At 36.3% G+C, this 25,756-nt stretch overlaps 1 protein-coding gene across 1 annotated transcript in view; it reads right to left on the reverse strand.

Annotated features, from left to right (window-relative positions):
- Positions 1-25,756, reverse strand: part of UMAD1 (UBAP1-MVB12-associated (UMA) domain containing 1) — a 191,612-nt gene that overhangs the window by 19,541 nt on the left and 146,315 nt on the right. The gene's annotated exons all lie outside the window — the stretch shown is intronic.

A 25,756-nucleotide genomic window follows, 5' to 3' on the forward strand; every position in this document is an offset into this window, starting at 1 on the left:
TTAGTAAGTGACCTTGGAATTTCTCAACAAAACAAAACAAAACACAACATAGTGTGCTTGAAAAATGTTTTCAGATCAATAACAGAAAAGTTGATTAATGTATAATCGATTCTTAGGGTCATCCTTTTTCTTTTTCAAGATTTCTAAGTTTTTAGGGAGAAAGAAGATAATTATCAGAATATATACTGTTAGTTGCACATCAAGATGAAAATTAATCTGTCAGATTAATTAGTAGAAAGAATACTAGATCCAAGTCCCAATGATCCCTGCCTCTACCTAAACCATATAACCTTAAACAAATCATTTAACTTTTCTGTTTCAATTAACTCCTCTGAATGTGAGATAAATTGGACCAGATGAACCATTTCTAAAGTGCCATGATCCCACGTAGATTTAGACCCCATATCTTCTGCACTAGTAAAAATTCTTAAGGGAATACCACTGAAATCAATATAAATGATAGCAATTACAAGAAAGTATCAACTGATGGGTATACATCTTGAGAAGAAACTCATAACTCAAAAGGATAGTCCCAAGGTTTGAAAAGGATTCCTATCATGGAAGAATACCTAACTTCTCACTGCTCTTGATTATGATAAGAAACAAAATAAGGATGTAGGAACTAAATAAAAATATAGGCAGCTGTCAATCTTCTAACAGGGTATGGTCTAAAAATCACCATTATAATTATTAAGAACTCAGAATGTATTTTCTCAGGCCAATGAGTCCACAATAGAGATGAAATCCTATATATTTGCAGTAACTAAATGTAGGAAAATTATAATAGTAGTATTACAATCAGAATAACAAATTAAATTAAGCATATTAAAATTATCTTGAATGTCAGTGCTTGAAAAATGCAAATTTAGTTGTAGGAGCTGAACATTGGTAGAAAATATCAAAGATACTTCAGAGTACTTTTAAAACTGCTGGTCTAGGTTTGTTGTGTGATTATTTTCATTAGAAATATCTCCAGGAAATTTGGAGAGTTGTGTTCTTAGACATTTTTTTGTTTCATCCCATAAACAGTAAAGTGACAGAGGAAAATTTTCCTGAGGTTAGTGGCAAAATCTGGTAAAGAGGAGGGGATTAAGACAGATGTTTATGTGTATGAAAGAAAGCTGTTCTCTGGCGTGGGGCATGACTGGTTATCAGAAGTGAAAGTCTCAGCATAATCCATCACCTAACTGACAGAAAGGGAAGATGGGATGTGATGGGGAAAAGCCACACATAGTTCCTTTTTGGCCACCCGGTGACTTCACCCTGGGTCCCCTTGGGTTTCATGATGGACAAACCAGGGAGCACGGAGGCCTCATGAAAGGTGGGAGGAAGTAGGTAGCTCTCTAGGGACCAACTGTTTGCATGGCGGTTCTTGATAGTCTGAGCGCTAGTTTTCAAAGGTCTGGTATTTCAACAGTTTCTAGGCAATGGATTTTCTGAGCCTAGTACAAATTTTCCTTTGGTCTTCTGGAAATAAGTGCTATGGCTTCAACAGGCTTCAACAGCCAAAGTGGCTTAAAAACGAACACTTATAATTTCCAAAAGTGTTCTTAAAATGTATAGCAGCTACACTCAAGAATCCCACGGAGCTTGTTTTTCCTCCCATGCCTTCTTTGCAGGCTAGTTATATATCAGGAAGTCTCTCTGAAGAAACTAGGTAAGTTATGGTTCATTCCGGAGGGTGGAAATAAGGGTTTACATTTTGAGCCCTGATGTATACTAATAAGTAAATTACATTAGTTATTACTGATTCTAATTTCATTAACTTCATTTTGAGTCAGTTTTAAGGTTCTAATATAGTGAACTTATTTCTACTACCACAGATATCAGTTCACATTTAATGATCATTTATTTGCCAGTCGCTGTTCTAAGCTCTTTACCTATGTTATCTCATTTAATTTTTCCTTTATGATGTAGGTACTGCTTTCATCTCCACTTAACTGGTGGGAAATGCTGAGACACAGAGAATTCAGTCTAACTCTGAAATTGCTTTCTTAGTCACTATTCTATGCTGCCTCCCAAACCCAACACAGTCTAGGGGAACTTAATTCCAAGCCTTTTTAAATGCAGTGCAGTTGTTTCAAAGACTGAAAAGCATCTTCTCCTTCAGAAAGGATTGTAGAATACTTTCCTAATGATCATACTTTTTCTCTCAAAACAAATCAAGTAAACAAAAACACATGGAATGTGGAGGATACCAAGTTTTTTGAAAAAAATATAAAAAAAAAACATCGGGTGTTGTATTATGTCTCATTTTTACATCCAGCTGCATATGCTAATTCTGTGTGGATCTTAGAAACCCTGAAATTACAGACTGTTTAGAGTATTTTAATCCCTAAAACACTGCTGTGACGCCTGAATAATGTAGTATTTTTAAAATAACCTTTTTACCTTAACCAAATATATTCTAGTTAAATTTAACTAGAATTTATTCAATGAAGATGACTCTTTCTAAGACAAGCCCTCTGTGGCCAATTGTCCAGTGACACAGGGACTGGATGCATTCAACAGCCCATATTCTGCAGTCCATGGCACTTGGTAAGCAAGGACAAAAGGTGTTAGGTGGCTGCGACCTGGGCTGCAACCTGTTCTTAGGAAAAAGAGAAGATACCTTGCCTTTTACAGGCTCAAACACATGATCTGGGCCCATTTAACATGATTCTTGGACCAACTATGCTAAGAGATTATATCACAGGCAAGAAAAGAGTATGAGAACATTTCCGGGACTCAATATAGTCGCAAACTTCTGGGTGGACCCTTAAAATGTGAAAGAAAAGGGGAAGTACATCATCACTATTTATGCCCAAAGTAGCACAAATAAAAATAGTGCTTTCATGCTCAAAGGGTACAGTTGCTTTAAAAAAGACCCATGAGTGTATTTTACTTCCTATTTGTTTAATTGCTTTGAACTAAAACCTAAACAAAAATTGATTAAAGTGAGGTAGTTCAAAATGGAACTTTTATGGTGAATGCTTAAAAAGATAAAAATATCTGTATCCTCAACTAGAAAAAGTAAAGCAAATCACAAGTTTGAAAACAATTTTAAAATTCTGAGTATATAATCACTGAGAGGAAAACACAAAAATATTTTCACTTGCACAAAAATTTACCCAGTTGATGCTATTCCTTCAGTTTCTTTCTTACAACCCAAAAAGTTAGTTTGTTCTTGAAAAAGAGACCTGTATGGACAATATATGTAAAGTATATAATTTTTCGTAGTATGAGGTTTATACTGTCCCCCAGTATGGTTTAGATGAGTTTAAGAAAAGTCAACGTTTGTAATCACGCGATAGAATAAAAACTATGACATCAATAGAATAAAACCACATGATCATCTCAATGGACTCAGAAAAAAAAAGAAAAAGTCTAATACCCTTTATGATAAAAAGACTGAACAAATCAGGAATTGAGGGAAACTTCCTCAACTTGATAAAAGACATCTACAGGAAACCCAAGCTAACATCATACTGAATGGTGAAAGACTAGATGCTTTCCCCCTAAGATTAGGAACAAGAAAAGAATGCCTGTTCTTGCCACTTCTGTTTAACAAGTTTTTAGAGGCTTTAGCCAGGGCAATTGTGCAATCAATCAATCAATAATAAATAACAGACAGATAGATAGAGATAGGTAGTAGTATCCAGATTGGAAAGGAAGAAGTAAAACTGTCTCTATGCAAAGATGACATGGTACTGTGTATAAAAAAATCTAAGAAATCCACTAAAATAAGAACTAATAAATTCAGCAAGGTTGCAGGATACAAGATTAATATACAAGTTGTATAGCTAAACTCTTGTAATAAACAATTCAAAAATGAAATTAAAACAATTCCACTTATAATAGCATCAAAAAGAATAAACTATTTAGGAATAAATTTAATGCAAGAAGTATAAAACTTATACTCTGAAAACTACAAAACATTGTTGAAATTAAAGAAAATCTAAATAAATGGAAAACATCCCATGTTCATGAATCACAAGACAATAGTATGGCAATACTCTTATCTATAAAAAAAGAAATCAATGCAATCCATATCAAAATCCCCAACTATGTGATCTTGGAAAAGTTACCTTATGTTTCTGCACCTTGGTTACTTAATCCTCATATGCCTCAGTTTCCTTATCTGTAATTGGGAATAATTGAACCTACTTAGTAAGATGTGATGAATGAATGAATGAGAACACTGGTAAAGCTCCTTAACACAGCTTCTGGAATGCAGTAAGTACTCAGTAAATGTTATTATTTCCTTGCTGACTATAATGAAATTTGAAAATGTCAATTAAGCCTGCCACATTCAGTATTATCCTACATTTCTGCATAAGGAACATGCTTTATTCTAAGAAATGCAAGTAATATAAAATTAATCATAACTTAAATAATAGGTAGACTAGTATCATTATTAAGAATCTAAGCATACAGAGTTTTTTAAAGAACAAGGAAATTATTTTATTTCCTTACAAATTCAGAAAGTAGTTTAAATAAAGCTGGCAGTAAAATATGACTGGATTGCCACAGTATATATATAGCTGCTTAAAAGAATTTTCCTTCCAAAATACTGATAATTGACCTAATCATTTTCTAAAAGGAGACTGGACTTTCTAGTTGTCTTTTCCATTAAGTTTGATGACTAAATAATAAAAGAGCCAATTATAATTGGCTTCCAAACCCAAGTGGTATGGATCAAGGCAGCATTCCAGTCAAGATTTCACAAATTTCTCCCTTTCCCTTTCTTTAACAGTGCTCAGAGAAATAACTTCTTCTAACAAGCATTTCAGTAACAGTGAGTTTTATTGAACATATCCTCTATTGTCATTTCTGAGACTACCAGAAGTGTCATCTGACTCTACCTATCTTGGTAGAAGTATGATATTTGTTACTGAATATAATTTTAACCAAACTGTGAACATTTTAGACACCAGACCAACTGTTGATGTAGGAACTAGAGACTTCCTGCAATGAAACCACACATTTGTGTAACTTCAACTCAATTACAAAATTCACTGGAATGCATTAAAAACTGCTAAAATGAGGTGTGTTTTTTTTTCAAATACAGTTGACATTCAATATTTTATATTAGTTTCAGGTGTACACCATAAGGATTCAATGTTTGTATATATTGCAAAATGATCACCACAATAGGTCTAGTTAACATCCATTATCACACGTAGTTATAAAAATTGTTTTTCTTGCAAAGGGAACTTTTAAGATCTACTCTCTTAGCAACTTTTGAATGTATAATACAGTATTATTAATTATAGTCCCCACAGTCATCAATGTGTCCGTCACATCCCCAGAACTTATTTACTTTATAATGGGAAGTCTGTACCTTTTGACCACCTTCACCCATTTCTCTTACCCCTTCTCCCCTCACCTCTTGCACCACTGAACTGTTCTCTGTATCCACGACTTTGGTATTTTTGCTTTTTCTTTTTAGATTCCACGTATAAATGAGATCATATGGTATTTGTCTTTCTCTGTTTGACTTATTTCACTTGGCATAATGTCTTCAAGATCCATCCATGTTGCCACCAATGACATGATGTCATTAATTTTAACTATATATATCTATATATCTATATATCTATATAGATATATATATGTAAATATATCTATCTATCTATCTATCTATCTATATATCTATATATATGCATATATATATGCTTTCATGTCTTGGCTATTGTAAATAATGCTGCAATGAACACAGGGATGCATATATCTTTTTGAATTAGTGTTTTGGGTTTCTTTAAATGCCCAGAAGTGGAATTGCTGGATCCTATGGTAGTTCTATTTTTACATTTTTGGGGAAACACCATACTGTTTTCCATAGTGGCTTTACCAATTGACATTCCCACCAACAGTGCACAAGGGTTCCTTTTTCTCCTCATCCTCACCTACATTTGTTCTCTCTTGTCTTTTTGATAATAGCCATTCTATTAATAACAGATGTGAGGTAATGTCTGATTGTGGTTTTGATTTGCATTTCACTGATGATTAGTGATGTTGAACACCTTTGCATGTACCTGTTGCCCATCTATCTGAATGTCTTCTTTGGAAAAATGTCAATTCAGGTCTTCTGCCCATTTTTAAATTGGATTGTTTGATTTTTTGCTATTGAGTTTTGAGTTCTTTATACATTTTGGATATTAACCCCTATCAGATATATGGTTTGCAAATATTTTCTCCCATTCCACAGAAGCTTTTTAGTTTGATGTAGTCCCATATGTTTATTTTTGCTTTTGTTACCTTTACTTTTGGTGTCAAATCCAAAAAATTGCCAAGACCGATATCATGGAGCTTACCGCCTATGTTTTCTTATAGGAGTTTTATGGTTTCAGGTCTATGTCCAAGTCTTTAATACATTTGGAGTTAATTTTTGTGTATGGTATAAGATAGTGGCCCAGTTTCATTCTTTTACATAAGACAGTCCAGTTTTCCCAACACCATTTATTAAAGAGACTGTCCTTTCACCATTGCTTATTCTTGACTCCTTTGTCATAAATTAATTGGTCATATATGTATGGGTTTATTTCTGGGCTCTCTATGCTGTTCCATTGACCTATGTGTCTGTTTTTATGTCAATACCACACTGTTTTGACTGCCACAGCTTTGTAGTATACTTTGAAATCAGGGAGCATGATGCTTCCAGCTTTGTTGTTCTTTGTCAAGACGTTTTGGCTATTCCAGGTATTTTGTAGTTCTATATATACTTTAGGATTGTTGTCTATTTCTGTGAAAAATGTCATTGGAATTTTGATAGGGATGGCATTGAATCTATAGATTTCTTTGGGTATAATGGACATTTTAACAATGTTAACTCTTCCAATCAATGAGCATGGTATATCTTTCCATTTATTTGTGTCTTCTTCAATTTTTTTCATCAATGTCTTATAGTTTTCAGTGTACAGTCTTTCACTTCTTTGGTTTAATTTACTCCTAGGTATTTTATTCTTTCTGATGCACTTGGAAAAAAAATACTACTATTTGGATGAGCTTTTTAACATAGTCTGATCTCATTACCTTTATTACATAAATGTGGTATTTTATGGATATTGTATTTATAATGAGAGCATAGCCAGCTATATGTGTTGTAAAGATTGTGCAATCTTTCAGATAATAATGAAGAATTTTTATATCTCTGTGGAAAATAAAATGTCCTAAAAACCAGGTTTGACCAAGAACTCTTACTTTAATGGTGGAAGATTTCTGGGAAAGACGGAGGAGACTAAACGTATCTTAAAGATAATAACAAATACTTGCTCTTGTTACCTTTCCTTTGTACTAAGATAAAATTGATACCGTGATATACTACAGAATACTATGCCATCCAAATATGCTTTATATATGTGTCTTTCAAATCTACACAACCACCCTACAGACAAGTAGCAATATTATCCCTAATTTACAGACAGAAAAGTGAGGCCCAGAGACATTAAATAACTGGTGCAAGGTCACGGTTAGTACAACACAGTACATCACTCAGGCTTTACTATTATACTAAGATGCTATGTGACTTACAGTCAGGCACTTCTTATTTCTGAATTCTACTTGGTTTTCTTATCTCTGAAATGAAGGGGCTATATGAAAGGATCAGTCCTGTTAAATAGAAATTAATGAGAACCACATATATGATTTAAAATTTTCCATTAGCCACCATAAGAAAAAGGAAACAGCTGGAATTAATTTTTAGCAATATATTTTATTTAACCCAATATACTTAAAATGTTAGTTCAAAAAATAAAAAATTATTGGTTCCTTTTTTCCACACTAAGTCTATGAAATCTATTGCATATTTTACACTTACAGCACAATTCCAACTACTCATATATCAAGTGCTCAGTTGCCTGGCTACCATATTGGATAGTGAATCTCCAGAAGTCTCTTCTCCGATAATTTATATAAAATGTTTTAGGAATATTCCTTATTAAATGGAAGACACACCAGCAGAAATTAGGTTTAATAAAAGGAGCTGTCTACACAGTGAGGTTTAATAACAGCACTAAGAAGGCCCTCGACTACAGAAGCCTGAAAATCTATCTCTGAGATGGCATTCCTTTGTAGAAAACAGAAACCACCGATGTTTTTCAATGACTTAAAATGTAAATTGTAGAAAGACAACAAATTGGCAAGTTAAGCTCTTAGTGCACACTGAAGATCTTTTTTGGAAGATACGGGCAATAAATAGTAAATTAAAGGGTCCTTAACACTTGATGTGAATGAGTTTGAATTTATCTTATTGTAGCACTTGGATCACTAGCATGTTACATGACTTTGGGGAGTAAGAATGAGATATCTGTGGAAGGCAGATACCTAAGAAAATATTTACCTACTTATGATTCAGCCTTGCATTCATATAGTGTAACTTTAAAGGGAACTTATAGTCTGAACTGAAAAATGGAAAAAGGATTAAAAATCCAGATAATCACATGCCAGATGAAGTCACACCAACAGAAGGGCTGTCATTTTTGACCTAAACATAAATTAATGACAGCTGTGACAGAGTGAGGTCAGGAAAGGAATTAACACTGGCAAGTCACTGGTGGTATAATGCACCTGGGTTCCTCTAAGAAGAGGTATTAACAAAACACATTAAAAGTTATTAACAGAAGCATTGATAAGCAAGTCACTTTACAACAACCACATCCTAAATAACAGATGAAATTCAAATCTTGAGCTGTACCATGAGTGGAGAAATACTAAGATTGTGGCATGGAGTTTGTTGAAGGCAAACATCTGGACTATGTGTAATTTGTGCCCTCTTAGCAACCAGTTCCCACTTTGAGATTCAGATGAAGGTTTTGCATAATCCTTCCCGCAGGTGGGAAGGCCATGCCAGCCTCTCATAAAGAGGAAAAAAAGAGAGAGAACCAGAGTGGTCACCAAAGCAACCTCAGCCATGCATTTTTATTCAGTCAGGTGGATGAATTTAGGATAAGCATTTCATGAATTACATGAAAGTGTTCATTTCTTCCCACGGCAACCAGGAAAGGACCAATTTGTCATAAACCAAGAATTATTATCTCACTCAGTTTACTCTTATGAGCAAACCTCAATTTTAAACTTATAAATTTTTATGTGTTTGTGTGAGGGAGAGACACCCTGCTAGTTTTTGAGGTTGGGCGCAGGAAAGGTTTTGGGGGGTTATGGAATTGCCATTACTGGGCCTGTGGCATGTTAGCTGTTCAAGTAATGTCAATTAAGGAAACTGTGGAAGTGGGATTGTTAACCTAGGTGGGTCTGGCTCCAAAGCCGGACCTTTTTTCCTAGATGGAAAGAATTTTATCTGAGAATCATGAGGTGGTAAGGAATCCCCGTTGCAGAAAGTACAGAAACTATTTTTATTCCATCTTCCTTTATGTAGGCTCTTCAGGCTCTCCAGACTACTAGTCCCATATTTACGCACAGGTTTGAACTCAATTTAAGTACCCGGCACAGGAAAATGTTCGATAATATTAAATCCCACCACTACAGGTAGTTTACTTGATCTCCTTTCGTTTACTTTCTATGTGTAAAAATAAGAATAGTATTCCTCATTGCCAATCCATACAGAGACTAGTTCAAAGAAATAGGGGTGCACATAAAGCTCTAGACACAGTCAGCAGTTCTGAGGATCTTTCATTTTAAAATAAGGTTCACCACTCCTCACAGAAGAACCTGCCAGTTTTTAGCAATCATTTCAGTTCTAAAAGCACCCAATGAGCAATTGATTGAGCCAAGAAAAAGGTTCGTCTTGGCAGTGAATCTCAAGAACAGACAAGTGTGGGCCCTGACAGGACACCTACATGCCAAAGCAATTGACCTTTTACAAACTTTGCAATCCAGTGCCCAACTTTAAAAGCAGGACGCCTCAAAATGGCATCTTGCGTTTTTTCCTTCTTAAAGTGACAAGACTTAATTTAGTTTCTGCAAAATAGATTCACTATATAGATTTTTTTCATTTGTGCATCCATACTGCTGTTTGAAGGGCTGGCTGTATGAGATGGGCCATCTTAAACAGAATCATATTTAAGAAATGGTGAGATTCTCCATTTTGCAGATGACAAAGCCTGGCGTCCCCCTTCACTATCACAGGACAGAATGTCCTGGATATTTTTAACTACCTTTATGCCTCACAGACTGAGAGCTCTGGAGGGCTGGGCCATGTCTGTCTTGTTCATAGCTGTATTCTCTCTCCATCCCTGAGAACCATGCCTGGCTTAGAAAATATTTGTTGAATGGGGGAAAAATGTATTTTCTCTGGAGACACTAAAAGAAATAACAATGGACCGCCAGCGACCTAGATTTCTGAAGAATATGAATCGAATAGGAGATACACTCTTTATTTTTTCCCTAGGGTAATTATAGCTTTCTTCAGATACTGAACTCTCTTCTCAGTGCAACAGTCATACAACAGCAGTCCAAAAAATAAAAAGACAACTTGAATTGCCTTCCTATAATTTACTCAGCACCATCGGGGAAATGCCCACAGGTTATCAGAAAATATAATGCTATTTTTCTTTTAGACTTTAGTAAGTCATTCTCAATTTCTGATGCAGCACAATAAAAACTTGTAAATGTCCTGCATTCTTGTGCTCATATTAGTAATGCCAGATCAGGTTTGAAGCCTGTGTAGGTCTGGTTCTCTTATCAAAATAAGTTAAGATCCACCTTTTAAATGAGAACTATAGCAATGACAAAAAATGAGTAACAAGAACTACAAAAACCATTACATGTAGCAATTTCTAATTTATGAAGTATTTCCACATCTATAACCTCATTTGTTTTTAACACCCTCCCTCCCCGTGAAGAATGCAGAGAGAGAGAGAGAGAGAGAGTTACCCTCATGTTACAGAGGCAGAACTAGAGCTCACAGAGCTAAGTCACTCAGTGTCATGTCCTTAGTAAATGAATACTTGGGAATTTCAAGTGTGAAAAGAAGACAGAAACACAGTTGAAAGTATTTGAAAGATGATTGGTTTGTAAAACATAAACCTTAGTTTATTGTTCTTGCTTACCTAACATACCAAACAGAGACACTATATAGAAATTACATTCTTTACTGTCAAGTATCATTATCAAGCCTTGTCATCATTATTTTCGTTTTATACAGGGTCATGGAGGAAAGCGTATGCCTTCTGTATCAGATGATAGGTTTTTTAATTAGCTCTTTTATTCATTTCTAATACAAGCGGGCAAGAACTATCATGGAAGACAGAGAGGATTGGGACAAAACATAAGGGATGTTGTATCTCTTTACGGCAAACTAAACTCTGGTTGGATATAAAGAGAGATATATGTATCTCATTCTTCTTCAAACTAGAAGAGAACTCATTTGAAATGTTTCAGATGGGAATATTTCCCAATTCTTTCTTTGACACTATTTTTTCTAAGATATTTGCCTGCCAGCTTTCCCAGCGATCCAGTGAATCTATATGAAACATGCTATTGTATGCAATAACACAAAAAAAAAGGTTATTTATGTTACGTTGATAGTTTGTACCCAGTGGAATTCCTTGAATCGTTTAGTGAGACTACCTCTTGGGGAGTCACTAAAGTACGTACAAGTACACATTAGCTTTAAACAGTACTGTTTACCCTGACTAATAACACTCTTTCTTTAGGGGGGGAAAGGAAGTAAGAGTGTAAAAGGTGAGCACAAAAATCTCCAGAGGTCACTTTCAACTTCCCATCAACAAGTCTACCAACCTACTTGCAACTGTACCATCTACTTCCTCCCACCTCCATTAAACTGGATGAAAGGCCAAGCCGTTCATTTGTACACTGCATCACTTCTCCACAACTTTGTTCTTGAAACTATCCCTTCTTTCTCCTCATTATGACTTTTCACTGCTCTAGTAGATCACTCCTGTTAACATCCAACATGGTATAATATCTCTTATTTTTCTAAAAGAAATCTTTTTATTTGTATCTGCCTCCTCCTATTGCTGTATTGCTCTGCTCTGTATAGTAAAAGGCCTCAAAAAAGTGTCCATCCGGGCTGTTTCCTTACCCCACCCCCACTGTGTATTGTATTTCATTGCTGAAACAAAGAGAATAGATTAAAATATGTACAAGGCATAAAGAACAAAATACAAGCACGTGCATTTCACCACTCAGTTTAAGGAACAGAGCATCGCTGGGAACTCTGAAGGTGACTCTGTGTCCCCTTTATCTAGTCCTTTCCCTTGCTCACTGTGAAGTAAATGCTATTCTCTTTTCCCCAGTTTTATTGAATTATTATTCACATATAATATTATATAAGTTCAAGGTGTACAAAATGATGATTTGGTATACATATATTTTGTGAAATGATTACAATACAGTTACACCTTAATTACCTCACGTAGTGTGTGCGTGTGTGTGTATGAGAGAGAGAGAGAGAGAGAGAGAGAGAGAGCATTTAAGATCTACTTTCTTAGCAACCATCAAGTATATAATACAGCATTGCTGACTTTAGTCCCCATAGTATAAGTTAGATCCTCAGAACTTACTCATCTTCTAATGGGAGTTTATACCTTTGGCAAACATCTCCTCCTTTCCACCACTCCCTGGCAACCACCAATCTAGTCTTTGTTTCCATAAGTTTGTTTTTTTTCACATTTCACATATAAATGAGGTCATAAAGTATTTGTCTTTCTCTGTCTGACATATTTCACTTAGTATAATGCCTTCAAGATTCATCCATGTTGTCGCCAATGGCAGGATTTCCTCCTTTTTTATGGCTGAGTAAAATTTATACACACACACACACACACACACACACACACACGTTTCATGTGTGAAGACAACAGCAAAGCAGCTTTATATCTACAAGAACTTGAAACTATATCCATGCCATTTTTAAAGTAATTATTCAAAGATGTTTAACATGAAAATTAAGAAATTTGGGAAGATAAAATTATTGTATTGATGGTAAGCATTAAAAGCAGTTAAATATAGAGATAAATCAGTATAATTGTTGTGGATATGAAAGCAGATTAAGAACAGTTATTTAATACAATTAATTAAATCCTTAAGATTTAGTTAATATAGACTTAAGATGATATTAATAAAGATTATATTAATCCCTTAAAACTATATTAATAAAGACTATAGGTAAGGAGTATAGAAGATTATGTTACAAAGAGGAAAACAAAAGATATAATTCTTGGATTTGACAGTTAAGCAAAATTTGGATTAGAGAATGTTTTCAGAGAATGTAAAAATAACCACATATAAATAAAAACAATTAACATCTTCCATATCATTGTTTCTCCAAACAATACGAGGTATTATCCATAAGAATGAAAAGAATAAAAATTACTGAAAGGTAACAAAATCCGCCAGAAAACCTAAAATAACTAACATAATAAGATCACACAGATCAGCTATTTCAATAAATGTGTTTTAAGTCCCTTTATTGAAGGTCAAATAATCTCCTTCATTACGTAAATGATAAGAATTTTACTTTAGCATGCTGCCTGTCATGCTAGCACACAATTCTAATTTATTGTCTTCATAGCACTTAACACTAGTAGAATTATTTTGTTTATTGCTCCATTCTCTCCACTAGAATATAAGCTCCGTAAGAAAGGACCATGGTGTCTTGTTCACACCAGCATTGCAAGGAGCTCAATAAATAGGCGTGTCGGTCCTAGCAATCAGTGAATGAGTGAATGAATGAATTCTACAAATCACAGACAGATTAAATATAAAAGCCAAACAAAAAGAAAGCTGAGGTTACAATTAAAATGTCATTTAAAAGTAACAGCAAAATACTGAAAAAATATATAGAAGATATTTCTGTTGTTACCAAAGACAAAATCCATAATGAAATTTAAAAGTCACAAAAGTTGTTAAATCAAATAACAGGATCAACATATACAACACAAAAGAGAAATACAGACAGAAAATGAGAGAATTACAATGATTATGAAAAACTAATATACTTCTAATAGTCTTTGATAGATTGGATGGATAAAATGTAAATAAGAACATAAAGTATTTAAATAATTTACCCCCTTGAATGTATATGTGTGTGTATTTTATATGCATATAAATTATTTTGTACCCACCAACTATTTTCTAAGTAGACATATATTGTTCAGTCAGAAAACAATCAATACTAAAAAGTACTTATTCGATTCCATAGGGAAGAAAGCTTTTGACAAGCTTTCTTCCCCAATAACTGTTACAAAAACAATTTGTGGGACTGAAATAAAAATTTGGAATAGATATAAATTTATCTAGGTGGAAAAAATTTTTAAGTCTAAGTGTCTGGAAACCATTTATGAAGACTGGACTAACATTTTTATAAATGTCAGATTTATCTAATACCTTCTAAGTCATACACTCAAACAGACAAATAAATTGCAGGAAAATCTCATAAGCCTGAAGGAGCGGCCAGGAAGATGGAAGAATACTTTCTGAAGGCACTAGTGTAGTACAGTACTATAGCCACACGTAAAATAATTTTTTCTGCACAAAAACTACGTTAAATGTAAGAACACTGTATGCAATTCTACATGCTATGCTTTAAGAAACGAAAGAGGAAGAATGAAGGTGACATTTATTGAGCAACTTACGTTGTTCTGATATGCAATTGCAGTTAATAATCAGTGCTTAAAAGTATGGCTATTTTCATTCATTCAGCAAATATTTGCCAAGCACCCCCACTATGCCAGGCATTGTTATCAACACTGGGAAGGACATATAGTAAAATTAGGTGAAACATATCGTATAAAAGTAGTTGGTGACAGGTACTATGAGGAAAAATAAAGCAAAAAAGGAGGGATGAAGAGTTGTTGGTGTGGGGAGTTACAATTTTAAATAAAGTTACTATGGAAAGGCTTTCCTGAGAAGATGATAACTGACAAACACTTGGAGGAGATGAGGGAAGGGTGTTCCAGGCTAGCACAGCCAGCGCAAAGGCTCTGAGGCAGGAGTATGAACAGCCAGGAGGCAAGCGAGGGTGGAGCAGCATGAACAATGGAAATGAGAGCAGGAGAAAGGGCTACTGGCAGACCAGACTGTGTAGGGCCTTGAGTTTCAACTTGAACTTGAAAGTGATCTGGCTTATGTTTGAAAAGAAATCAATCACTATGTCCTTTGTGTAGCTGAGAATAGACATGGACGGAAAAGCAGTTCTATGGAAAGTAATCTCACAGGGTGATCTGATCATAAATTCCTAGCTCGGCAGGTCATGGTGGGTAGACACGCCCCAGGCATATAGTTTTTTAGTAAAAGGTTTATCTTTCCCTTAAGCAAGCCCTGTCCATTGTTTCTGTGCACCTAGGTTAACAGGCCTTTGAAAAGCCTCTTTTCAGACCCCTCAGAAGCAAAACACCTAAACCAATACACCTTTGAAATGCCTCTTTTCAGATCTCTCAAGCAAAACCACCCTTGAGAGAGCACATAATCTTGTTAACTATCCTGTAATCCAATCCCTACCTTGCTTTCTCCCACCTCCATGTATCTTTCCTTATGGTTCCTGCAAACTGCTATTTTAGGAAGTGTTTTTCTCAATCTGTTGAGATCTTGCTTCCAGGCATATCTTCTGTTTGGCTCAAATGAATTTTTAAAAAAATTATCTGCAGGTTTGGAGGTTCTTATGTTGACACCGCTGAGCAGCAATGATGGAAGAAGGGAGTTAGGAAGCTACCACAGTAATCCAGGAGGAGCTAGATAATGGGTGCTTGGACCGTGAAAGGGTTAGGAAGAAATGGATTCTTGATGTATCTGAAGGTACAGCCAACAGGATTTGCTGGTAGACTGGTGTAAATGAGAGTAAGAGGTCAGCATAACTCCAAAGATTCAGTCTCAGCAACTGGATAAATTGTCATTATTTCCATTTTACAGAAAAGTTAACTAGATATTATTCCAAAGCTATTGTCTTCCCACAATGCCTCATTACTTGAAAAAGAAAGGCAACCAAAATTATGTGCAGAGCATCTACCATATGGATTACAGACTTTAAATTTTACAAATGAAGGTTGAGAAGACATTTTCTTTTAATAATTGGTAATGTCTCTCTGAATTACGAGATTTATTGTTCAGTGACATGGTGAAACCTGAAAATGTTAACAGGCTGCAAAGAGGATAGGAAATTTATGGATGACAGAATCATATCAGGTTATTTAAGGATGGTAGGGATACTTGGGTAGATTTCCACATTCTTGAGGCTGATGGCATGATAAATTATCCATAGAACCTCCTTGGAAACCAGTGTTTGACAGAGTGAGATAGAGAACAGACTTTCCTAAGATTAGATATGAGAATACTGTTTTGCTCTGGCTTCTTCATTTGAAGTATTTCAAACACAAACTTGAAAAAGTAACCACCAAAGATATTTTTTAAGCCTATACACAGAGCTGTGTTTGGACATTGAGCATATATATATATATATATATATATATATATATATATATATATATATATATATAGCTTTCCAATTAGTTTTACATACTATAAAGGTTAATAGGCTCTAAGAAATGTATTTAATTCCTTCAAGCTTTCTGTTTATATTCTCTCATTTGCCATATTAATAAGATGCCCTAGCAATATAAGTTGATTTTGTTGTTGAGAGAAAATATAATTCTTTTCACTATTCTTATTGAAAACATTACACATTGGATATCTAGAATTCATCTTCTTCTATCCTTCTATCTTTTTCTATTTGTAGAAACATGCCAGAGTGTGGTAATTCACAAGAGTTAGTTCTCTTGTATCTGCCCCCTGTCGCACCTCCAATATCCCTGTTTTGATGAAAGGTACTTCTCTCTTTTTTCCCAGTCATCCTGACCCAGCTCCTGTCCCTCACCTCTATGCCAGGACACTTGCCAATATCAAGAAATACTAATTCCTTAGTAGGCCTCATGTGTATAATAATTCTTTTTCACCCCAGTGCTAACAGTCCAGAGATGGCTGTGGTCTTCATTTAGGCAACATCTCTGACTTTATCTCCGCTCCTCTAGTCTGTCCCCACTGCACTTCATCTGGCATGCGAGGGCCTGCTTAATTTTAAAGCCCGGCTGTGATCACATCACTCTATCAAAACCATATACTAGCTTCATGTTGGCAGCTGAATGAAGTATACATTTTCCTACCTACCTTTCAGGGCCCTCCACAATGTGGCCTCAAGCTGCCTTTCCAGCCTGATCACTTACCACTTCCTTTTCAAAGTCACTACAACTCTAGGAAAACCAATCACTCTTCCCTGAACCTGCCTCCATTTTAGCAGCTTCAGGGCCTTTACTCACACAAAAAAACGTTCCGTCTTGTCTATCAAAAGTTGACCTATCCTTCATGTCCTATCTCAAAGGCAGCTTAGGAGAAGCTTCTGTTGATGCCCCTGATCAGTGATCACCACCTCCACTGAACCCCCAACCCCACCTCAGCACTCCGTTTGTACAGCGTTTACTGCAGTCTGCAGACCTGAGCGTCTTTCTTATCTCCAACACTTCATTCTAAGCTCCTAGAAGATGACAAGTGTGCTTTGCTCCTCTCTCAATCTCCCATGGCAGGCTGGTGCCTTACACAACGTCGAGTTCAAGGACTATCAGTGCCGCGTAGTATTAAGGGGCAGACGTCTTCAAAAAGGCTGTGCTTCAACTTACTATTAAAAGCCATGAACATTCCCCTTTCACATAATAACAGGATATCAGTGGAGACAAAGGGATATAACAGTATCTTCCTGGTCTCTTCAGTGTTCTCTCTAGTCTTCTGTATAGATAAGTAGAATTTACATTATAGTGACTAAAAGTCCTCTGTAAAATGGTGTCAGGAGGCCGTTATCTGGAAAGAGAGGATCAGTACTAATCCGTTCCTTACTCACTATTTAGTAAGGGGAATACGAGATGATAATGTTTGGATTGGAGACAGAAAGGAAATGGAGTTTTCAAGGGAGAAAAAAAATTACAAAAGAAAAACCTGTTTCACAAAATGCAGTCTGTGGAAAATCTTTCAGCTGAATGTCAAGATTAAGAAAAATCAATAAAACCTTTGAAACCAGAACTATGTGAAAGGCTTTTTAGGCTTGATGGCAAAATACAAGGCGATGTCTTCAAGAAAGTAAAATCTTTCCTCAGTAACCGCAAAAGCAATTCTTCAATATTTAGGAGCCTCCATGGCCCCCAAATATGCTTAGCACAAACTGCTTATTACACAGAGAGGGACAGTCCAGATTCAAAGGGCCAGCATTTTCAAAAGGACTTTTACTAAGGCTGTAATTAGTTGTTCTCGCAAAAACTGCATACACATCTAATTGCGTACACAATTGGCTAATTGTAGCTTCAAAATAAAGGGTAAAGGGTTAATTGTATCCACATCTGGCCACAAAGAAAGAGATTGTCCTTTGAAAATATGACACTACACTTAGATGAAAATTTGCATTAAACAACCATCCCTATTACTACTAATAATTATAATAATACCACATGCTTACAAATGAATACCTTTCATCGTGATCCTGAAAACACTTCACAAACATTAATTAATCTCACAATACTCCTATGAGGTATGAAAGGCGATTACCCCAACGGTGTCAATGAGGAAATACAGGAAAGTTAGGTAATTGTCAAAAGCCACAGAGGGAAGTGAAGTTCCCAGCCCCCCCGGCTCCAAACACTGGCCCAGGTTACCAGGGAGGTTCAAGGGGGAATCTGGTTCACATAATCGGCAAAAATGAGCCTAAAATCAAACCAAAAATAAGTAATCAAATTTCAGAAGAGTAAAAACTGGCCTGTGATTTAGAAACTACTTTTACTTCTTTTATTCAAAGGAACACAGAGAACATCAAGAATGGAGCTAACAAGTGGAACTGTTTTTGTTCCTTGTTTTCATTTTATGATCAAATATTTCAGAAAAAAAAAAAGTACAGAGAATCATACAATGCATCCCCAATGAATGGTACTTTCAAAAGTATGTAACAGGAATAAGTTTCTACAAGAGACGGAATATTCTGGTTATAGCAGCTATGAGATGAGGACATGCAGACATGAGGTAAGGGACTGAAACAAATTAAAATTAATATTACCTTAATTCTGACTGTTGTGAATTCATGTCAAATTGCTAGTCAGGAGCCTCCAATGTACACTAGCCCAGAATATCTAATTTAATACAAATAAATTCCCTAAGAAATGCTTAAGTGCTACATCATTAGTATTTGTCTAACCTTAACATCTTCTTTCAGAATGAGAGAGATCTGAGGGTTCACTTTCAACAACAAAATATCTATTTTTAAAGACTGATTTTTTTATAATTCAAAAATTTTCTCGTAGCCTCATCGTAAACTTGTTTGGGTGATTTGCTTATTCATCAAAACTGCTGCTAGCTCCTCCATGCAGATACTTATAAAGGTGTGGAGATACAAATATGCTTCAATTCAATTCACCTTACTGGTGAAAACACACACTGCAAAGTACAAAGATGAGCAGGCGTGTTCCTGCTTTCACAGACGTATGGTCCACGCATTTCTTTATATTCACTCAAGCCCTACTATAACTCTTCGTGCAGAAGGTTTGAGGTAATAGCCAATAAAAGAAAAAATAAAACACTGAAATAGAAAGTCAGGGACAAGGAAAATAGAAACAAAACATGCTGACGATACTCAGCAGGACTGTGGTTCTACACTTCAACGTTGGCTCAAAGTTACTGGGCACCCAGAGCAAAAAAGAAAGGCACACATGTTACAAAAAACAAAATTTTAAAAAATAAGGAAAGTGGGAAAAGAGAGGGACTAGACCATAAAACTACATTTTTTTTTAATGCTGAACAGAGGTAAAAATCAATGTAGGGTGGGAGTGCCTAAAACGGAGAACTGACTTCCCACGAGGGAATCCGGGGAAACAGTCAATCACGTTCTGGACTGGGTTTGAAGGTCAGAGCTGAACTCCAGTGGCTGCTGCAGAAAGGACATTCCATACCCAGGAATGAAGAGAGCTGGGTAAGCACGCAGCGTGTTTGGGAAGTGCAAGTAGATTCTAACACAGAGTGTGAGGTGGAATGCAGTCCTAGACGGACCAGGCAAGAGCTGCAGGGCCACAGGCAAATGCCATGCTAAGCTTCGCATGTTTCTATTAGGTAATAGGTAACATTAGGTTGGGAGTGGGAATAGAACTTTTTCTTTTTTTCTTTTCTTTTTTTTTTTAAGTACAAAACTCTGACACCATGTAAAGAATAGACCAGAAAGGCAAAAGTCAGGAGGAAGAAAGATCTGTCAGGAGGCTCTATAATAAATCAGATGGGGGACGATAAGGGTCTGCTCACTGGTCCTGGCATAGGATGAGGTAAAGGAGAGGACAAACAAGAGACTCTCTGACAGGACTTAGTGAATAATTAAATGTGAGGAAAAGGATGAGCCACACATGACTCGGGCCCCTAAATCCTTCCTGACCAAGGATATCGAGAAGGCTGATGTGGCCAGCGTGTTTTCTCTAGCGTTTTATTAGGGCTCGTGTCAATAAAATTAACATAAATAGATCATAAATATTAGATATTTTTAGATTACTTTTATAATATTTTTAGAATGCTTTTAGATATTTTTCAACAATGAAAAGAATGCAAAATTGTTTTTTTTTAATATCATAATATGAAATGTATCTTTCTTTAAAATAAAAATAAAATGTGCTATGTCAGCCAGACTCAAGGTATGAGACTGTGGTTGTATTTCTAGCTCAGGTTTCAGCATTTTCCTTTTTCCGTTCATTTACATTTATAAAAAAGAAAATGAGTTTTAATTTTCCCCCCCGAGATTCATATGACTTGCATTCACCAAGTGTCTTTGCATCCCCCTTCCACATGGCCAGGAATAATGCAAAACTATGATCAAAGTAGATGCTTGAGAATTACTTGCTGAATGAATAAATTTAAAAATTGAAGTCAAATAGAAATCAGCTGTTCCCCAAACCTGTAGACAGTTATTGCTGTTAGTGTTACACTACTTGTTAAATGCAGGTGGGTAAGGGATGTTCATTAAATGACAATTTAAAAATTTCATCAGAAATAATCTATTTCCTAAATAATTTACCCTGATCACCAAATTTGTTGTTATGAAAAATTGCTAGCTGCTGTACCAAAGCCAAGTCCTCATTAGTGCTGATGCTAAGAATTGCTACACGAACAGATAGAACACGAAAATGTGTGGGAGATATTGCAATGCAATGTAACGTTTCTTTAGAAAGTGACACGACTGGGAGGTCAATATTATAGAATTAGAAATTTTACCCCTGATAATAGTGTTCCACCTTTGTGTTTTGAAGGAAAATCAGTGATTTTTATCTACCCTAAAGATAACATTATTGTCAGTGACCTCCTAATCAGATACAGAATGAAGGTCAAACTTTTGCATTTGACGTTCAAAGCCCTAGATGATCTGGACCAGTTAACTTCTAGTCATAATTCCCTACAATACCTGGTAAGTGATGGCTGCGGAGGGAGGGTTTGTACCACTGGTTGTGCAAGTGCTGGGGAAGAAGGGTACCAGGAGGCTGGGGTTCGTTCGGGAGGGCTTCATGGGCAAGAAGGCAGCACGGTGGAGGGCAAGACAGGTCGGGGCAGTCTCCTTTCTCTTCTGTCAGAGCCTTTAGTGGCAATCCCTGAACCCCTGCACGTGCGAGCATGTGTGTGTACACACAGAGGTCAGCAGGGATGGGGGTGGTGGGTCCCTGGGGATTGACCTAGTGAACTCAGAACTAGGGGCTCTGGGAAGCCTGAGGCAGAAGTGTAGCCCCTGATTCTGACTCAGTGACTTGGCAATCAGGTGTCTGGACTGAGTCCAATACATCTGAGTTCAAGTTTGAGCCACATGTTTGCCAAGTGACCTGGGCAAGTCATTCCATGTTTCTGAATGTCAGTTTTCACATTTCTAAAAAAATGGGAAGAACTAAATGACATATGTGCATACACTGCACTCGGCAGAGTACCTAAGCATAGTATAACAGCAGTAAAGAATAGTTTTTATTATTATTACGGAACGCCGATCCAGAACACAGGAGCTCCGAGACTCAGGCTTCCAACCTTATTCATCCATTTAACTAACCAGCAACTATCAAAAACCCCTTTGGTTCCTAAAACACTGGGTTGTAAACTCAAATGAAGGATTCAATGACAATGCTTTGAATTTGATAAAAGGTTTTTGTAAGTATTTTCCCAAACAAGATGGCAGTGGTGAATGGCAAAAGAACACTTTTGTTCCACTACTTTTGAAACATTATCCAATAATCTGACACATTCAAAAGAAGAGAGTCTGAAAATGGCTTCCTGAAAGAAATATGTATCCAAAAAAAGTCATCTACACTATTCTGGTTAAAAACTAATTCGACAAACAACCTATGAAAGACAGTGTTAAATATACTTACATAATTCCAACTTTATGTACATGTGAATTGGAATTTTTGCTGCTGGTTAATATTAACACTAAGAACCAGAATTGTCTTAGAGGATATAGAATCTCATGTTTGTCTTAAACAACATGCCATTGAGCCAAACGTCCCTTTAACACAAATGTTTTTAAAACGGACCCATTTTAACTTAATACATATATTCAAAGAGAAAATTTCAGACCAGTATCATAAATGTAAAGTCAATTTTACTTGCCAACTAAAAGGTAACTTAAGAAAATGGTGATACTAAAATTTTAAAATACGTAATAAAGTAGGAGTAATAGTAAACCCAAATCAAATTAAGTTTTTTAGAGGGGAAAGTGGAACATTCTGTGATCAGTCAGTGGTAAAGGGACATTTGGCTCAATGACACGTTGTTTAAGACAATCTAAGTGTCCTTTGATAGATGATTGGATAGAGAAGACGTGTATATATATACACAATGGAATATTACTCGGCCATAAGAAAAGATGGCATATTGCCATTTGCGACAACACGGATGGACCTGGAGATTATCATGCTAAGTGAAATAAATCAGACAGAAAAAGTCGAGAACCATATGACTTCACTCCTATGTGGGATATAAAACTGAAAGCAACAAAGGAACAAGACAAAGAAATAAAAACTCATAGACACAGACAACAGTTTAGTGGTTACCAGAGGGTAAGGGGGGTAGAAGAGGGTAAACAGGATCAAACATATGATGATGAAAGGAGAACTGACTCTGGGTGGTAAGAACGGAAATGTGCCCTGCTAATAGCATTTCCCAGACATCATTGTTGGTAAACTGAAAGCTATTGGACAGGGCATTTGGCAAAGTTATTTAAATGGGGCTTGCTTTTGCCTCAATCTTCTTCTTCTCTGGTTGGAGATGCAGCAGCCATCTTGTAATCAAGAGGCAAACTGATATATGGAAGCTACACATTAAAGATGTGGAGCAGAAAGATAGCCGTCTAGGATATTGATGGTATCATGGAGCCATTACACTGGCCCTCAATTGCCTAACTCAGGATGTTTTAGAATAGATGAAGAAAAATAACCCCCCTGATTTGTTTAAGATTGCCTATTGTTCGCAATCAAATGTAATTCGTGATTCACTCATATACGTCCACATTAAAGGAAGCACCTAGGTAATACTAATTGGGGGGTAACTAAAAGTTCCCCAGACTTTTCAAAAACACTTTTCCTTGGTATTATAAAGTTTATATCTGCTATGAAATTTATCCTGCCAATATTATTCATTCTTTGGAGATTGGGATTGAAAGCATCTGTGAAAATGCAAATGTCTGAAGAGTTACACTTTAAGCTATCAATATAATTGTAAATTAATTTATTAATAAATTTCCATAATTGGGTAGGCCTTGAGGGGATGGAACACAAGACAGGTAAGTTTTCCTGTAGGAACACTATTCAGGAAAGGAGCAATGTGAGGCTACTATAGTAAGAATCTCTCCCTCCCTTCTCCGGCCCCCCTCCACATGCCACTCCCAAACCTGACTCCACCCCACCCCAAAGAGATTGATGGGCAGCCTTAGACGTAGAAGGTACAAAAACGAAAGGCGAGATATAGAGCCTGAAGTGAAAAGGTGCCAAAGGCAAACTAATGTCTCTTTATTACATAAGGCTGCCCGTGACCACCCTTTTATATGGAAGTACTTTATTTACAAAAATATTCCTTAGCTAACTAATAAACAGCTCTGGTAGACCACCTGTCCAGTTCAACACTGAGTCTCTTTTCTATTCACTAACTGATGTGAAAGAAAAGACAAAATTGTGGTAGTGAGCAGTTACAGCACAGGATTCGTTCAACAGGATTGGATTTACCTAAAGTTTTCCCTAGCGAGCGGACAGTTAGTTGATCCATTCAGGCACTCAAATACTTCTCAAGGGTTTGTTATTTCGTAGGCTCTGTGCTAGAAACTAGAGATTTGGAAATGATGATGATGATAATATCTTGTCTTCAAAAAAACATGTACCCTTCTACAGGAGATAGACATGCAAATAAACTCATTACAATATGCTGTGATGTATGTGATGCCACACGTGTATATGAGAGCTGACATAGGAGAGAAGAATTCCCTCTAAGGAGCATGAAAGGAGGTCAGGGAAAGCCTCACAGAGCAAATGATGCTTATACAGGATTTTCAAGGATGAAGAGGATTTTGCTAGGGAGATAAAAGGGGGTACGCTGTCCAGTCTGAGGGAACAATGCACAAAAAGCTGAAGATATGAAGAAGCATATGTTTGAGGCACTACAAATATTTGTGTTGGAGCACCAAGGAAAAGAATGGGAATTAAGTAGAGCCGATCAAAAAGGGCACTGACTCTCATGCTAAGCAGTGTGGGTTTTATCTGATAAGTTAGTCACTGAAGATGAGCTAGTGGCATGGCCGCTTCACTGCTGGCTGTCTATTTGGAAGAGTGTGAGGCTGGAATACCTGGGAGACCTTAGTAATAATGCAAATCACAAGGGCTGAGGCTGTGCATGCTGAATGGTTCTTCTCAGGATCTGTTATCTGGGGGTGGGGGGTGGGGAGGTGAGTGGGGGGGAAGAAGGGAGAGGGAAGGGAAATTAAAATCTTTCACCTGGATGGCAGTGTTCATTTTGGAAGTCACTTTTCACCCACCTGCCTTCCACATTTACAAAACAGGAAATGCATGCTCTCTCTGAATTCTCTTTTAAAGATTGTTTATCTGTACTTATACTGCTAGAGATTTCATACTAAATGAATCAAAAATAGAAGGGGGTGAGAAGGAGAATCCCAATTCTGCTGTAGGTGTCATCCTAGCTTTCAGAATCAGTACTGCCATTTTATAAGGCAGCATTTTCTTCTTTTTTAAAATGAGAAGCGGCCAAGATGAGAACAGTGTGGCCCTTCGTATCTCCCTCAAAATATGTGGATAAATGACAAAATATACTTGAAGCACTTTGACCTTCAAAGAATTGTACCTGTATTATCATACCCTGTTTCCCAGAAAATAAGACCTCGCCAGACCATCAGCTCTAATGCATTTTTTTGGAGCAAAAATTAATATATGACCCGGTCTTATTTTACTGTGATATAAGACCGTGTCTTATATGATATAAAATAACACCAGGTCTTATATTAATTGTTGTTCCAAAAGACACATTAGAGCTGATGGTCTGGCGAGGTCTTATTTTTGGAGAAACACGGTATCTCTAAGCAAACAGCATTGTGCAGAATGGCTAAGCCTAGAACTTACCTGACTCCAGGAGTTCTCTGAGTTAAGAGAGCTGAGTTATGGTTGTTTGCCAGATCCAATACAGATGATTTTTTTAAGTCTAAGTATGACCTAAATATTGCATGGGACAAATTTATACTAAAAAAATTATCTGTTTATTTGAAATTCAATTTTAACTGAGCATCCAGTGTTCTTATTTGCTAAATCTGGAAGTCTCGCTA

This window comes from Rhinolophus sinicus, chromosome 4 (genome assembly GCF_057876585.1).
Source record: "Rhinolophus sinicus isolate RSI-liver-muscle chromosome 4, RSI-T2T, whole genome shotgun sequence".
In the NCBI taxonomy this organism is placed as follows: Eukaryota; Metazoa; Chordata; class Mammalia; order Chiroptera; family Rhinolophidae; genus Rhinolophus; species Rhinolophus sinicus.